Below are 16,742 nucleotides of genomic sequence, written 5' to 3'. Positions count from 1 at the left end.
TATAATATCCATGCATATTTACATTTAATATCATATTGGATTTAATTTTATTACTTTCTGGAAGGCAATTGGGAGAAAAATAAACAGTGGAATGTTCTCTCATTGGCATGCAGAATCAATATGATAGTCACATGGCTGATATAAACTCATAAGAAAACGCTTCTGACATTTCATCAGAGCTTCTTAATTTAGTATTTACAATGTCTCTGTGAAATGATATAGTAGTTTTATTGTTTAATTATGGAGATGGCAGAATGTAGCAGATTCCTGACTTTTCCCCCTTAATTACTATTAGCCTGCTTTCAAACTGTTGAGTGCAGAAGTATGTAAGTTGGTCTCTTGTTAGGTTTGCTATTGCTCTGATTTCAAATAATTTTTAATTCTCCCTGAAAATGCTTTTAGAAAAAAACACTTTTCCTCTCCAATATGTGGACTTTTATTATGAGCAATAATGTAACACAAGGGTATGATTATGGTGAGATAATCACAGTGCAAAATAGAAATGATGCTTTGGAGTACTATAACCTGCCCGAAATGCTTATTCATCTTGCTGATGTCCCTTAGATTTATTGCACCTTCCTGCATAAGGTGATCAGCTTTTTTGGAAATGAGGGTTGCATTTTTTTTATTGCACTCAATGTGTATAATTTTTAAATGTCATTATTTGTGCTAGCAAATGTGTAATAGAGAGTTAAGTCAGAATGAGGGAATAAACAAATGCCTTGGCCCTCTCCCCAACTAATATAGAATTCATGACCATGGGCTGTACTCAGAGTAATGTCTGTAGAAGGGAGACTAAGCTTGTGTTTCTAGAGTAATGTGGATTTGAGGATCTGGGCTAACTGATCTCTAGGGTTGAATAGGTTGACCAGATGTCTCCTTTCTCCCCCATTGCTCCTTTAGTAATTTTAATAGTTCTTATTATGGCCTTGGATTTAACACCTGTTAGATGTCTGTTAGCATTTGTACTCTACTGGAGCAGCAGAAGAATGACCACGTCCCATCCATTTCCCTCCAAATAAGCGATTTTCCCCATCTCTGGGGCACAGGCCTCCACCATGAAGCCAATGTGAAATATGTCTCTCCATCAGCAGCAAATTTCATAAGGCAGTCTCCACAGAAGTTGTTTTTCTGATTGTAAAGGCAGATTTATCTTATGGCAAATGGCTCCATTTAAACAAAACAAAAGTTATAAAATTCTGCTGTCTCCAGAACTGATTGTGAGTGATTAACATTCCCCACAATTTCACAGAGGCTGCCACAAGGAGCTCCACAAGGGAGAATTGATTGAGATACTTATTCACGAATAAAAATGAGCAGAGGGCCAGGCCTGTTGACAGGGAGAGATAGGAGTCCAGCCTTATCTTCATGTTAGTGCCCTTGCTCGTGGCTCTTGCACTATTAAGAGAAAGGAGGCCACCTGGGTTTATAAGCCACTGATTGGAAAAGTTGGATAGTGAATTGGGGATTTTTCTCTCTGCAAGTACTGGCCAGAGTTCAGGCAAAGGTGAGTTTGGAAATGAAAAGTCCAACCTCTAGGAAGCAGACATAGGAGTGAACCAAAGTGCTTTTGCAGCCAGACAGAGTCTTTCCTGTAGAATGGTGGGTGGTGATCATGTGTGGAGAAGAGCTGGCTGGGGAAGCTCCGAAGAGCTTGATGGTACTTATAGGCTCAACTGAACAACGTTCAATTTGTCTAGCCTGGCTCCTGTCTCCCAGCTTAGGAACCATCTTCCCATTAATAAATGGGGCCGACTAGGTTCTAGTCCCTGTTATGTGACTGTGTGACTTAATTCACTGTTCTCTGTTGAAATTTATAAAAGTAGAGTGAAAAAAGATTTCATGCAATTATTGGGAAGATATATATCAAAATATAGTCCATACAGTCCATCCTTGTTATTCATTGATTCCAAATCTATCAAGTGGCCTACTCACTAAGATTTATTTTTAACCCCAAAATCAATACCCACAGCACTTTCCAATCATTTGTGGGCATGTATAAAGCAGCAAAAAACCCAAACGTGCGTGTTCCCTGCTGAGGTCCAATAAGTCCTACTTGCTTTAGCTGCCATGCTGTAAACATGGTTTATTTTGTGCAACATTTTTCACATTTTTGTGCTTTTTGTTGGTGATTTCACTGTTTATCATGCCCCCCAAGCACAGGGCTGCAGTGGCCGCTAGGGTTCTAGGGCAAGAAGTTTGTTATGCCTTACAGAGAAAGTACATTGTGTTTGATCAACTTCGTTCAGACATAAGCTATGGTGCTGTTGGCCATGAGCTCAAAGCTAATGAATCAACAGTCTATATTAAATGAGGTGTCTTTAAACTTTAAACACATTAAAAAAAGCTATATATTGGTTAGTTGATGAAAATGTTATGCCCAGAATCTCAGAAAAACCTAACCTTACATTTCCCCTAGGAGCAATGGCTCTGTATTTACTAATTTAGTATTTGTAGTGACTTTTATAGAACACAACTACCACAAATAAGCATCAGCTATATTTGGGGAAGTAAAAAGTACTATATAGATTCAAAAAAAATCTTTTTCCATTATCTTAAAGTTCTTCTATAAAGCAAATTCAGAACCTATTGCTCAGAAGAAATGGGAGGATTCCATGGCCTCCTGTCTTAGAAATGACCCTACCGGGGCGCCTGGGTGGCTCAGTCGTTGGGCGTCTGCCTTTGGCTCAGGTCATGATCCCAGGGTCCTGGGATCGAGCCCCGCATCGGGCTCCCTACTCGGCGGGAAGCCTGATTCTCTCTCTCCCACTTACCCTGCTTGTGTTCTCTCTCTGGCTGTCTCTCCCTGTCAAATAAATAAATAAAATCTTTAAAAAAAAAAAAAAAAAAAAAGAAAGAAAGAAAAGAAATGACCCTACCATTAAATAGATGTTGGTTTGTAGTAAGTCTCTCTATCTTTCCGGGCTCATCTTGGTTTATAAAATAAAGGGGTTACATGAAGGTTGCTTCCAGGTGTCAGGTTCTATGGAAAGGCTTGATAAACATTTATTGAATGAATAAATGGGATTCCATATTGATCCTAACATGAGAAATTCTGCTATGCTGGTAGTGTCATGATGCAGCTGAGCTCCTTTCAGGCAGAATGAGGCTACGTATCAAGTGCCCTCCGGGAGAACAGGACCAATAATGTTGCTTCCTCCTCTCTAACATTCTTTTTTAAATTGGAAAAATCCTAGATTGGCCAATATCAATTCATATCCATCAGATAGTTTCTCAGATGTCTGGCAGCTGTATCTCCAAAAAGAATGAGTTTTGGTGGTGATAGTTTGGAATAAGAACTTTGGGAGTATGGGTTTACAAAATGGGGATGCAGGAAAGTCGGCTTACACAGAATGCCAAAATAATAGCTAATATTTATTGATCACTCGCTCTGTGCTGGGCAGTCTTATAGGTGGGAACTCATGGAATACTCTCAACAGCACTATGAGGGACAGACTGTTGTCAAGCCCATTTTAAGGTGAGGCACAAGAGGTTAGGTAACTTGCCAAAAAGGTTACACAGCTATTCAGTGGCTAAACTGGGTTTTGAACTTGGGTCTTCTAATTGCAGATTCTTGGTTTTAGCCGCTAACTACAGCAGCCCCCAAATATCCTCTTAGGAAACATGAAAATACCAGAAACTCAAAAGTGTTCTGGGCTTTGGGAAGAGGAAGAGTAGGTCCAGAAGAGAAAAGAAAGTACAAGAAGGGAAATCAGAGAGAGAACCAAAGGACAACACTTTCTCAGGACTAAGTAACTGTAAGCCAAAGGGCAGTAGCATTGCCAAAAAGGGCATACATCTAATTTACATTAATATTCCAATTCCATACACCCCTCCCATTCTTTTCTAATTGGCACTAACTTCCTGTGCCAGAATCAGGCAGCACAAGGCTCAGAAAGGATCCCAGACATGACTCTTGACTATTTCCTTTCCCTGACACCTTCTATAAAGCAAAACAATCTGGAATTCATCAATGCAAAGCCTTACTACTTCAGGCTCTGACCAGCTCTCTCAACCCTCACACCTTCATTTAGCCCACCACCACATCCTATTTGGATTATCATAGCCCAACTCTGGTTTCTAGGCTTGCACCTTTCCAACACATTTTCTATAATCCAGCTTGAAGGATCTTTTCAAAACGTACATTTGATACTTAAAACCATTTGATGGCCCCCAGTGTCCTTAGGAATAAATCCATTTCAAGATGCAGGATGATCTGGGTCTTTCTTTCTAACCAGTCTCTTCTGCAACCCTCCCAATGTGGCTCAATGTTCCATGTTTTTCTTTGAAAGGAGCATGTTCCTTTTTAGTTCAGGGCCTTTGCACTCTCTGGACCCTTGGCCTTCTGGCTCAGTATAAAATTTGCCTCAGGAAATCCCATGTGTCTTTTGCATATCAAGTGAGCTATCACATCATCCAGAAAGCCACTCCCACATAGGATGGGGTCCAATGACTCTGTCATGTAAGCGCAAAGGACCCTAACCAGTCCCCACTGGGGGCTTCTCAGGGTTCACTGTAATGGCCTCTCACCCCATCAAATTGCAGGTCCCCTGAGGACAGGAACTGCCCCTAGTCTGTCATGGTATTTCCAAGGCCAATCACAGGGCTTGGCATATAGTAAGCAGGATTTCAATTAATATTTTCTCAAGTGCTCTGCCACTTACTAGCTGTGGAAAAAGCACTTGGACTTTGAGTCTTACTCTCAAACATGTAGAAATAAAACCTAAAAACCTTACAGAACAGCTTGCACGCTGGTAATCGTTGGGCTCACCTTAGGCCATAGGTATGTTTTGTCTATGAACACCGCCGTTTCTAAAGATTAATGTGAATTCTTCAAGCATATAGCATGCCTTTCCAATTCAGCTCTTATTTCCTCACTCCCTGTGGTCTCACCTACCTGGTCACTGCCTGATCTGGAAGGCATTAGTGTTTTTGACAAATGATTTACAGGATTGTTGAGATGATAGGATTGAATGAGGCAGAGAACGCTGTAATCGAATCTAAACTAATCATTTAGCGCCAGAATCCCTTTCAATAGGAGAACTGTCTTTGCTTGCAAAAACATCTTCATAACAGTTTAGGGTAGAAGTTGAGACCCCAGGGGCTTAGGTACCATCTGATGTCAAGGTTCTAGAGAAAAGGAGAGAATCACTCTACATAGGAAGAAAAGGTCATTTGGCGTTGTTGGTGATGCCAGGGATGGGGAACAGAATTGACAAAGAGCTGAACAGAGAAAGGAGAAAGAACCCACAAAATATCAAAAGCAATACTCTAAGGGCAAGATTGACAATTGATGACCCAGAAGCCAAATTCAGCCTGCCACCTGTTTGTGAATCAAGTTGTACTGAATACAGCGAGCGCTCATTTGTTTACATACTGTCTGCGGCATGTAGGATCAGGGCAGAGTTGAGGAGTTGTGACAGAGACCATATGGCCCACAAGACCTAAAATAGTTATTTTCCCATCCTGCACAGAAGAGCTTTGCTGATCCCTAATCTAGGGAAATAACCAGTGGGCAAACCCTTCCCTTATTAGAGGGGCAAAACAGAACTTTTGATATCACAAAGGTCTACTGTGCAATTAAATGTGTAGTGTAAACATCCTCAGCCCCCTTGATTCTTTGGGAAGAGCTAGTTTGTTGATGAAGCTTCTTCTGAGAGGACTTCCAATAACAAGGCTGAAGGAAAGTTGAGTTTCACATGTGAGACAAAGCCGCATGTTGTTATTGATGCTGGCTATAGCATCTTATAGAGAGCTGGCATTCCTGCTCAGAATGAACAGAAATCCCCAAGAGGGATTTCCTGATCAGGAACTGAGCAGGCTATCAACTACGGGGTGCTGAATCCAAATTTAGCCCCCTTTGCAAAGGAGGAAGGGCAACTGATGTGGGTTGCGTACATGAATCCCCTAGCACAGTGCCTGGTACATACAGCATTCAAGAAACAGCAAGAAATATCATTAGTAGTAGTCGTAGTAGTAATTATTATTATTATTTAGCCCATTTTCACTCTTGGATAGTTGAGAAAATCAGAGAGCAAAACCAAGAAGCGATTCCCTCAAGAATTTGAAGAAACTCACAGTAAAATATATAACAAACATATTTATGAAAGATATTAAAATTAAATCAAAAAATAAGGGCTTAAATATACTTGCCACAAGAGCTCAGACAGCTTCTGTGATTGAACCTTAAATTTACTGTAAGTTTCCTTCTATCAGGTATAATAAGAAGTAAAGTGTATTATATAAATCTCTCTACTTAGAAGAAAGAAAGCTGTTTCTTTACGAGAAAAAAAAAATTTCTTCAGCTCTGAATTCTAAAAGGAGTATCTCACGCAGGACCTTGAGGGTACTCAAAGTGGCAAAATGAAAAGCAAAGTGGTTCACAGGCTGGCCGTACAATGTAGACCCTGTGGAAGTTTTCAGTAGTACCCATTCCTAGGCCTCATGCTCCCCTCCCCCATGGGGCTGAAGCCCAGACATCCCCCTAAAATCACCACAGGTGATTTGGAGGCACAACTGGGGTTAACCACCACCAGGACAGAGCATCCTCTGATTGAGATAATTTAGAAGCAGAGTTCAAATGAATGTATTTTTGGTTTTGAGACCTACTTTTTTTTTTTTAAAGATTTTATTTATTTATTGGAGAGAGAGAATGAGATAGAGAGAGCATGAGAGGGGGGAGGGTCAGAGGGAGAAGCAGACTCCCCGCTGAGCAGGGAGCCCGATGTGGGACTCGATCCCGGGACTCCAGGATCATGACCTGAGCCGAAGGCAGTCGCTTAACCAACTGAGCCACCCAGGCGCCCCGAGACCTACTTTTAATATAACTCAGTGAAGGATAAGCATCTTGAAAGCACGGACTGGCTCTTGAAAAATGCCAAGGTTAAGGCTCTGGATTGGGAAAAGAACGGAATGTTTCAAGGTTGAGATCAAGGTTCGTAGCAAGGTGAAGGAGTAGACTCCAGGCAGGATGTGTGTTTGTGTACCTGGTTTCAAAGCAGGTGTTTGGAGCATTCTTTACGGCTCTAAGCAACCTTGCTTTCAACAATACAACAATTTGATGAAATGCTTTTCACTCACATGGGAGACACAGCCTGTGGAATCTGTTCCTGTGAATAATAGCATCGCTGTCTCTATTTGCCAGAATTTGAAACCTATCTGCAGAGAGTATCTAGAAGAGAGCTCTTCTTTACTTCCCAGAGGGCAGCAAACGTGGGTAATCTGTGTCATAAACATGCATCCGAAAAGAGCTGCCTATTTTACTAAAAGTGAAAGGGCAGTTTGTAAGTTGATTGCAGAGTCATCATTTAATTTACTCTGAGTTATCTCTCCTACCGTATTCTGATTCTGCAGAGATGCTAATCTTAGCAGTGGGAAACTATGTCATACTAGCGGTGTTTTATGGCATCAGGCCTCTCTCCCTTAGGCAGAGTTGGCTCTCATTCCATTTTCCCCAGCCACTGATAGAACCCAAAGCCAGTGCAACAGGAAGTTCCCTTGGAAACAGCACGCCAAAACGAGCGGCTTCTGGATCTCGGAGGAAGCATACCTGAACCCAAGCATTAGGAAGCAGGATGAGCCAAGATAAATCAGAGATGATGAAGGGGGAGGACCTACAGATATAATAATGAGGAGGAGCATAAAAAAGGGCTTGTATCTATTGAGGATTTGTAATGTGCGAGACACCGTCCTAAGTGCTCGAGGTGAGTTTATCTCATCGAATGCTTAACATGGTTCTACAAGATAGGGTCGATCATACCTGATTTCCTGATCCAAAATTTGAGATGCAGAGAAGTTAAGTGTCAGCCAATGAGTGAAACTGGCAAGCTTGGCCCAGAACCCAGGGAGTGTGACTGCGGGGTGATGTGCTTAACCCCGCGCCCAAGAAGGTAGAGTGCCCATCTGACAAGACTGATGAAACTGGACTCAGCAAGTCTTCTGGATTATGCTCTTGTCCCTGCATTTCCATTGACTATTCAGCGTTTCATTTTGCTTTTCCTTTTTTTACTTATCTCTGTGTCTTGGAATGAGAAAGAACAGTGTACGCGAGGCAGTGTGCACTAGGAAGAATATTCCCATGGGCCACATAGAGCTTTCTCCACGGCGTAACTCTCACGCAGTGCATTATTCTAGTCACTTAAAAGATTTGGTCTGCATCTATAGAATCAAAACGATTTTTGTTTCAGTACAATCAATTAGTAAATCTAGCTACCTTAATCAATTCACATCACATCCAGCTAATTTGGTCAATCGATATATAATGGCTTGTAAAAATGACCCAAATTAATGCTGCCCCATGTTTTCAACATATAAACCTAGTCCTGATGCTATTATATATGTTGATTGCAGAAAATCTTTGGGGGACAGTCTCAAATCCCACTAGATCTAGAAATCTGTGAATAGCATACTATATTCAGATGTATTCCTAGAATTTGAAGAATTAAGGCAATAATCCTGGCTATGGAGATTTTTAAGAAGAATTCTGCACTGTTGAAATAACTAATGGATAATCATCTTTCCTCCAGGGAATAAGAGGAGAAAGAGCAAATTCAGGGACAAAAAGAGGCAGATGGCAGAAGGAAAGGTCTTGGTTCTGCCACTTTTGTTGTTCAGAATAAAATAAGATGTCACATAGACACATATATCCACTCTGCTAATGTCTTTTATCTATAGCACCATGACCAAGTCTCTGTGGATGAGAATGTTTCTTCAAATTTACCCCCCCCCAAAAAAATATAATATAAAATAAAATCAGGGCACCTGGGTGGCTCAGTTGGTTAAGCATCTGACTCTTGATTTTTGGCTCAGGTCATGATCTCAGGGTTGTGAGATCAAGCCCCATGTCGGGCTCTACACTAGGCGTGGAGCCTGCTTAAGATTCTCTTTTTCCCTCTCCCTTTCCCCCCCCCCCCCCCCCCCGCCCAGGCTCACATTTCCTCTCTCTAAGAGAAAATAATAATAATTTTTTAAAAAATAAATAAATAAATAAAATAAACAAAATAACTAAAAAATTCCAACTTTGAACTGCCCCTCTTGTGACCTTCTTTTGCCCTTACAGTTTTCCATGATTAGTTTAATTAGGCGGCAGCTAAGTAAAAATGTAGAGAAGTTGGTAACACTTCCCTAATCCTGTAGGTATAGAATGGATAGAAGAGAAATATTTAGAATTCCTCCCAGCTGGCCTTTAATCCACTTACAGTGTTATCATTTACCTGCCTTCTGAGTATTGTGACTTAGCACAATTCTTCCTATGGAAATATGGCCACAGTAATGACAAGAAGAGCACTAGCAGCTAGATTTCATTGCTGTTGTACTAGGTGAAGCTGCCGTTGTGAATTAACTCATTCAATACTCATGGCAACCTTTTGTAAGGCACTTCAGCAGGTACAAATATTAATCCCATTTTGCACAGGAGGCTACATTGCATGTGTTAGAAGCACAGTAATGATGTCCTGTATTTTCATAGAATGAAGAGCATCATGCTTTGCTGGATCAGCTGGGAATGTAGTCAAGTTTCAAAACTGCAAATCCCGAAGCTCTGAGAAGCAAGGTTTTCGCCATAATAAGATGGCCTTGGGGCCAAAGTGAAAACTCCTTACTTGATCATTTGTAACTTGAGCGTTAGAAAGTGTCCTTCCTTGTAGGACCAGCTTCCTTCAGCAACCCTTTCTTCACTGCATCCTTCTCTTCCATCCTCAGCCTGAGCGTTCCACTTGGACTTCTCATCCCCTCTTTACTGAAGAAGTGCAAAAGGTCCAAGTCACACACAGCTCATCATCCTGAGCCCCAAAGGGACAGGGTGGATCTAAGTATCCGGGTGTCTCTGAACCAGATGGTTTTCCTCATTTGCTTTATTCATGTCTTGAAAGCTGTAGCCTCTGGATCTATTTCATGAGATTTTTTTTTGTCTCTGAAAATACCAAGTTGTCCACCAACAAGTTTCAAGCATAGAACAGTGCAGTTAACATCCCCTTCACCTGCCACTGGAGTCCAGGTTTCGCCTGGAAACAGAACATTTTGGCATTTGCGCCCAACTTGCACCAAAATAAAAAGCTGATGTCGACTTTTTCCTCCCACCTTGAGTTTACTTTCGTTAAGCCAGTGTGATCTTGTGTGTCCATGCCCAATCATGAAGCATGTTAGTTGCTTTGTTGATTTACAGTCTACTCCTGTTTGGGAGCTTCTGAACCATACCTTCTTCCAACAGGTCAGGAACTGCATCCAGGCCTCACTCGTACGAAAAAGAAAAGGTAATTGTCAAGTCAAGACTCCCAGACTCATGTTAGAGTGCATTTGTATTAGTGATAGGAGTAGAGTAAATGAAGTAAGACTGATCTGGGGTAGTAAATCTGCCCGACTTAAGTGAGTTTCATATGCAGTTAACTGCATGTAAATTTCCTAAATGTGATTAACAGCTTCACGCATGTGAGACCCATCGACTACTGACAAAGCTTTCATAAGGGAATGGGGGTGGATGGGAGATCACAAATAAACAGATTTTCTTGAATTCTCCCTCTAGGGTTTTGTCTTTTTGCTATAGATTTTTATTCTTCCCACCTTCTTTGCTTATTTTAGAACTTAATATTTAATGCTGTTAAGGGTTCCTATATTACTGAGTTGAAGCAGAATAATTCTTCAGCTGGCTAGCTCTGATAGCAGGCAGCAGTCTATTTTCTATTTGGTGTACTTCATTGACAGCTTATTAAAATGTGCTGTCTCTTGTATATTAATTTTGGAGTCCTCAAATCCTGAAAACTCTGTCCTTAATCACCTGTTTACAATGCAATATTAAGATGTTAAGTATTTTTCTCTGTCAACACCACTGATGGACCGATGTCGTACCAAGTGTTACAGGGCTCAGAGGGTTTTATTATTTTTTTTAGCATTCCCTAAACGGTTGATGGGACTTTGGGAAGTCAGCACAAGTTGTTGGAGGGTTTCTCTGATCCCAAACTCTAGGTCTCTGGCATTTAAGAAGCCATTGCTGGGGCGCCTGGGTGGCTCAGTGGGTTAAGTGTCTGCTTTCAGCTCAGGTCATGATTCCAGGGTCCTGGGATTGAGCCCCAAATCAGGCTCCCTGCTTAGTGGGGAGTCTCCTTTTCCCTCTCCCTCTGCTGCTCCCCCTGCCTGTGCACTCGCTCTCTCTCAAATAAATAAATAAAATCTTAAAAAAAGGAAGAAAAAGAAGCCCCTGCTAAGTGGCTGTTGTAACAAAACAAAGAATTTAACAGAGAAATCCAAGTCCCAGGACCATCCAATAAAGATGTAAGTGGGGCCTCCACAGCCCCTAAAAGAGCCTCATTTTATGCACTGAAAGGAGGAGGACAAACTTGCTTTCATTGCAAGAATTGCTATGAGTTAGGTCCCTATGACTTCACATCTCAGGGTTCTCACACTTGCCAATAAAACCTCTGCATAAGTGCGTGGACCTTCATAGGGAAGTGTAGATTGGGCAGGGGGTGGGGAGGGGCTCTTTAGGGATGACTGGAATTACAGGAGTTATATCTCAGTGTTTCTGAAAGTTTTTTCTGCTTGTGGGCTACTAAATAAGAGAATCACCTTTTAAAACCCCAGAGCTGGGCGCCTGGGTGGCTCAGTTGGTTAAGCGACTGCCTTCGGCTCAGGTCATGATCCTGGAGTCCCGGGATCAAGTCCCGCATCGGGCTCCCTGCTCGGCGGGGAGTCTGCTTCTCCCTCTGACCCTCCTCCCTCTCATGCTCTCTGTCTCTCATTCTCTCTCTCTCAAATAAATAAATAAAATCTTTAAAAAAAAAAAAAAAAACCCCAGAGCTTCTCAAGAGTAGAGAGGACCCACATTTTTAATCCAATAGCACTAATAGATTGTGATGTGAAGACAAGGATTCCACTCCCTTTGGAGCTTGTGTAATGATGACTCTCCCAGGTACTGGACTCTGATGAATAGTTACCCCAAATCTCTTCAGCACCCTGACCTTAGACCTCTGCCCCAAATATTCCTGGGTGCTGGTCTTCTTTGCTCTCCTACCCTGGTTCGTTTTCCCATTCTTTGGAAGTAGCCAGAAGTCAGTAATTTTCTGCGATGGCTTTAGAAGGAAACTGTGCTCACAAAAGGCACTCCTATGCCTGGAATCCAGTTTATGATTTATTGGACTAGTGGGTGTGTTTCCTTTTTAATGGCACGGTCCTTATATTCCCTAGAAAGTCTGCAAACTGTTTTTAACCTCCTTTTCAAAATTTGATTTCTTTAAGTTTAATTAAAGCTCTCTTTACATCATCTTAGACAAATGCCTATCATGCTTTCTTCAACATAAACTTCAAAATCATTGTAACTTGAGCTACATTCTTTTCAGATTACATAAACCAAGATACTTTGGGAATAACAATCTCTCCAACAAAAGAACCAGTGTGCTTAAAGATAGCAGAACTCTTTCAGTGAACTGTTTTCTAGTGAGGATGTTGGAGTGGCCAGTATACTCCTTCTCAGGGTACTAATTGGAGGGGTTTGTCTTAGGGATCTGGACACATTGCACATGATGTCATGGCATGCAGTAGCTCCTTGCCTCAGCAAACCACTGCAAAGCACGAATGAAGACAAAAAGAAGCAAGCTTTTGCAAAACTATTAAACAATAGCCTATTAGTTGTTATGGCCCTGAAGGAGTTTTACCTGATGTTTTATTATTGACAAATCTGTATCTACCATTATTCTACGTGCTCCCATTTCAAAAGTTAGATAATAAAAGAATAATGGAATAATATCTTGCCAAGCAAGATGCTCCATCTGCTTTTGTTTGTTATTTTTTTCCCCAGCCCATCGCCCACTTTCCCCAAATGCTTCCTCTAATGCAGTAATTTCCCTTTAACACAGACCTATGATTTTAATCAGCCCATCTGTGTGGCTCCGTCTGGGGGAAAGGACTGAGGAATTAATGCTTGTTCAATTCACATTTTGAATGTAAGGGCATTCACAAGCACAAAGTTCCCTCTGCAACTCAAAGTTAGCAATTATAAAGGCCATCCAAGGGTATCTTGGTTCTCACCAACTTTTCCTTTTGCTCAGCAGGGGTTGTGCTGAATATTAGGCAAGGACTTTTGTCTCATCTGGGAAGAGATAATCCCTACACTCACCATCTGGATCCGAGACCACTCAGATCTGTATTCAATAGTGACTGGTCCCCTAGCTAGCTATTAGAAAGATAGAAGCCAAAATCAGGACTCTGGTGACTAGTTGAAACTAGATCCACTCAGTAGGTATTGTCACTAGATGCTATAAAACTTTTTGTAGCCATTAAGCCAACAGCTCATAAAATGAGTGAGATTTGGACAATAGAACCTGTTGATGGCTCCACAAGATCTTACGGATTGGAAGGGAAATTAACGAGAGTCAGATAAATGGAATAGGAAAAGGGATTGAGTATTTTCTCTTTAACACTTAAAGCATGTGCAATGTGTTAGAATCACTAAATTGTAAGAGCTGCAAAAATAGAGCTTCAAACAAAGAAACTGAAGAGTTGAAACATTTTAACTAAGATTTCAGAGGCAGCTCCTACACCCCCTTCACTCCCATTCCCCCTGCACATGAATTTGCTGTGGAGTTCACAAAGTGTACATTTTTATGCCTCATTACCTAAAATGTGATGTCACAGAGTGACAGTTGCCAGGGGAGCTCTAATGTGGAATTGCCAATGTGATACACCTTAACATTCTCAACTATAACACAGCATTAAAACTCTTCTCACTGAATTTCTCTAATAAAAAACACAGCTGTGAGCATTCATTCAAATATGTACTTACCATGTTTTATTCCTATGAGTAATCACTTCCAGATTCAGCCTGACATTTGGAACTTTGTTTCTAAATAGCAGTCTTTAGAAGTAACAAAGGCACCTTTCCTCATTAGAAACAAAGCCAAACTCATGGGGAGTTTTAGAATAGGGATAAAGGAAAATCTAGTTCAAAAGTTCAAAAGCGTGGACATATATTTGGAAATTGTTCTTTGGACCTGAGACTCTTCTGTGTGCAGACAGAAGGAACCTGAAGGGCTCAGGGCTAACCTACCAGCTCCAACCCAGAAATATACTTCACGTTTGTCTCAACAGGTCATGCCAGTCTGAAAAATATTAACTTTAGAAAATTCCAGAAGCTGTCTCAAAGCAGGGATAAAGAAGTCATCCCAGCACCCACCATTCCATTGAGAAATGACTTAAAACTTGACAACAAAATTACTTAACTTGCCTAAAACTAAGAAACATAAGATCTTACTTTATTTGAAGAAAACATGAGGGAAGCTGTAAATTCCTGGAACATGAACGAGTTGAGATTTTAGTGAATCACCAGACTTTTTTCTTTTTTGGAGAGCATCCACATTTGACATTGAGCTCCTCTTCTTCTAAATGCTTAGCATCAGAATTTTCCCTAGCACAGGTGAAATTCTACTCATGAAGGAAGGATGATGTTCTACACAATGCAAGATAAGAAAATGGGAACATATTGAACAAAGTTACCAAATAAAATAATTGTTGGTGCTGTGGGGTTGGGAACATGGTTCTCCTCTTACCAGCTGCAAGGCTGCACTTTTCTTCATGCATAAAATGATATTACTAGCACGTACCTCTTAGTATTGTGAGGAATACATGAAATATCCACGTGAAATACTTAGCACAGTGCCCACCACATGGCAGGTGGTTCCGACTATTAGTTCTTTTTGCTCCCACATACCAACCCATCCTCATTCCAGCTCTCCCCTTCTGCTTTATTCTCAAATGCCAAATGTTTTAAGCTATATTCTCATAACTAAAAACAAAGTGGGGAAGTTATTATTTCTGAGTCTATTTTAAGACATGAAGCCGATCCATACCTTCCACACACAGGAGCAAGGCAGATGGTGCTTTCTTCTTTCTCAGAGACATAGGCACAAAGGGTGGGGTGCAGCGAGGTATGAAATGAGTTTTATAGTCACTGTCTAACCTTGTAAGTCATCACCTGGCTCATCCAGTGATTTCTTTGATGTTCACAGGTAGTTCTAGAAGCCTCATGTTGTAGATTCTGCAGGCACAATTCCATTTCCAAATTTCCAAATTGAAAAAAAAAAAGGTATTAGCTTCTTTTGTATGGAAGCGTAGATCATCTAGATCTTCTAGGAAAGATGAATACAGTGAACACACTGGGCCATCTGGCACTTGGATCACTGTGAACAGTCAGCCCTCAGGTGCGATCTGTCCCTTGCAGCTCCGTTAGAATTGCTAAGCCATCATAAATCTGCACTCTCCTTAAAATCTCTAAACCTCCTTTTTGTTTAGTTGTGTTTGGTTGTTCCAGTTATTTTAGTAGGTAATGAAGACATGTAGTATGGAATTCATAAGGTAGGAAGGAAGTCTTCCTAACTCTGAACCAAGTATTCCAGTTCCTGTCCCGAAAGGCAAGACTGACTGCCAGGGCTCTAGAATATTTTTCCAGAATTATACTATGCACGCACAAAGGTACAAGTATATACCAATATTAGGTTTGGCACCTGAGTGCTGCATTTCTCACTTCCCAATATAGCTTGTAGCTCACTCAGTGTGAGTCATGTAGAGAAGCCTCATTCTTTATAAAAGCTGCATAGTATTCCAGTGTATGGAGGTACCATGCTTTTCTTTAAATGTTCTCTCTTATGAGCTTAAAATCACTCTTCAGTCTTTATTATTATCATTATTCATTATCCCAGAAACTATTTGGGGAGCTATACTTGAGCCTTACTCATTTCATACTTGCATGAGTGTATAAGACAAATTTAAAGAAATTAAAATAATAGTTCAAAAACTATAGGGATTTTTTTTAAAGGTAGACATTGTTAAATTACTCCCATCAAGGTTTTAACAGTTACACCACCAGAAATTCAGGTGAGTTAATATTTTCCTACATCCTCACCCATACTGTTCATAGGCTGCTTGGATCTTTGCTCATATGTGACAATAATCTTTCAGTGTAGTGTTTGCTTACTTTTCTCTGACATGGTATCCTTTTGCATGTTTCTGTTCTCTCCTATGTGCTTTATTTTGTATCCATTGCTCGTGTTTCTACCGGATTGTTGTTTATATTAATTTGTATCTTTTTATATTAAGAACAGTAACTCTGTCATATGAGTTGCAAACTTTTTTTATACTTTCTCATTTACCTTTGTATTTGATTTTTGGTTTTGGTCACATAGAAAATGTTTTTACTTGTAGGTAACCAGATTTTTCATTTCAGTGTTTTAGATCTTCTGGACTTTGTGTCATATTAGAAAGAACACTCCTACTATGAGATTATTGGTTTTTCTAGTATCTTAATGATTTTAATTTTTTTAACCTTCAACAATTGGACTCCTCTACTGTATTTGTGTAAGTAGTGAGATAGAGACGTGCTATTTGCATGATACTTAACCACTTGTTATTTAATGAATATTGCCTCTTTTCCCACTGATTTCAAATACCATTTTTATCATATATTAAAACTTTGTATGTATTTGGACTTATTTCTGAATTTCTAAACTCTGTTCCAGCTCTCTGCTTATTCAACTACCAGAATCACCAGTTTTTAATTATCATAGCTTTATAATACATTTTAGTAAGTCCTAAGGCCAGCCTACTCTCCCTTTCTCTGCTTTCCTTGAATTTCCCTGGATTTCTTGCTTTTAATTTTATCATAAGTACTCTGAAATAAGCTTATCTTGCTATTTCAATTGGATCACAGGAAATTTATAAATTAACCTAAGATGATTCTTAAATCTTTATGATGCCATGTC

This window comes from Mirounga leonina, unplaced genomic scaffold (genome assembly GCF_011800145.1).
Source record: "Mirounga leonina isolate KUSES-001 unplaced genomic scaffold, KU_Mleo_1.0 Mir_175, whole genome shotgun sequence".
In the NCBI taxonomy this organism is placed as follows: domain Eukaryota; kingdom Metazoa; phylum Chordata; class Mammalia; order Carnivora; family Phocidae; genus Mirounga; species Mirounga leonina.
Note: the sequence above shows the minus strand (reverse complement) of the source record.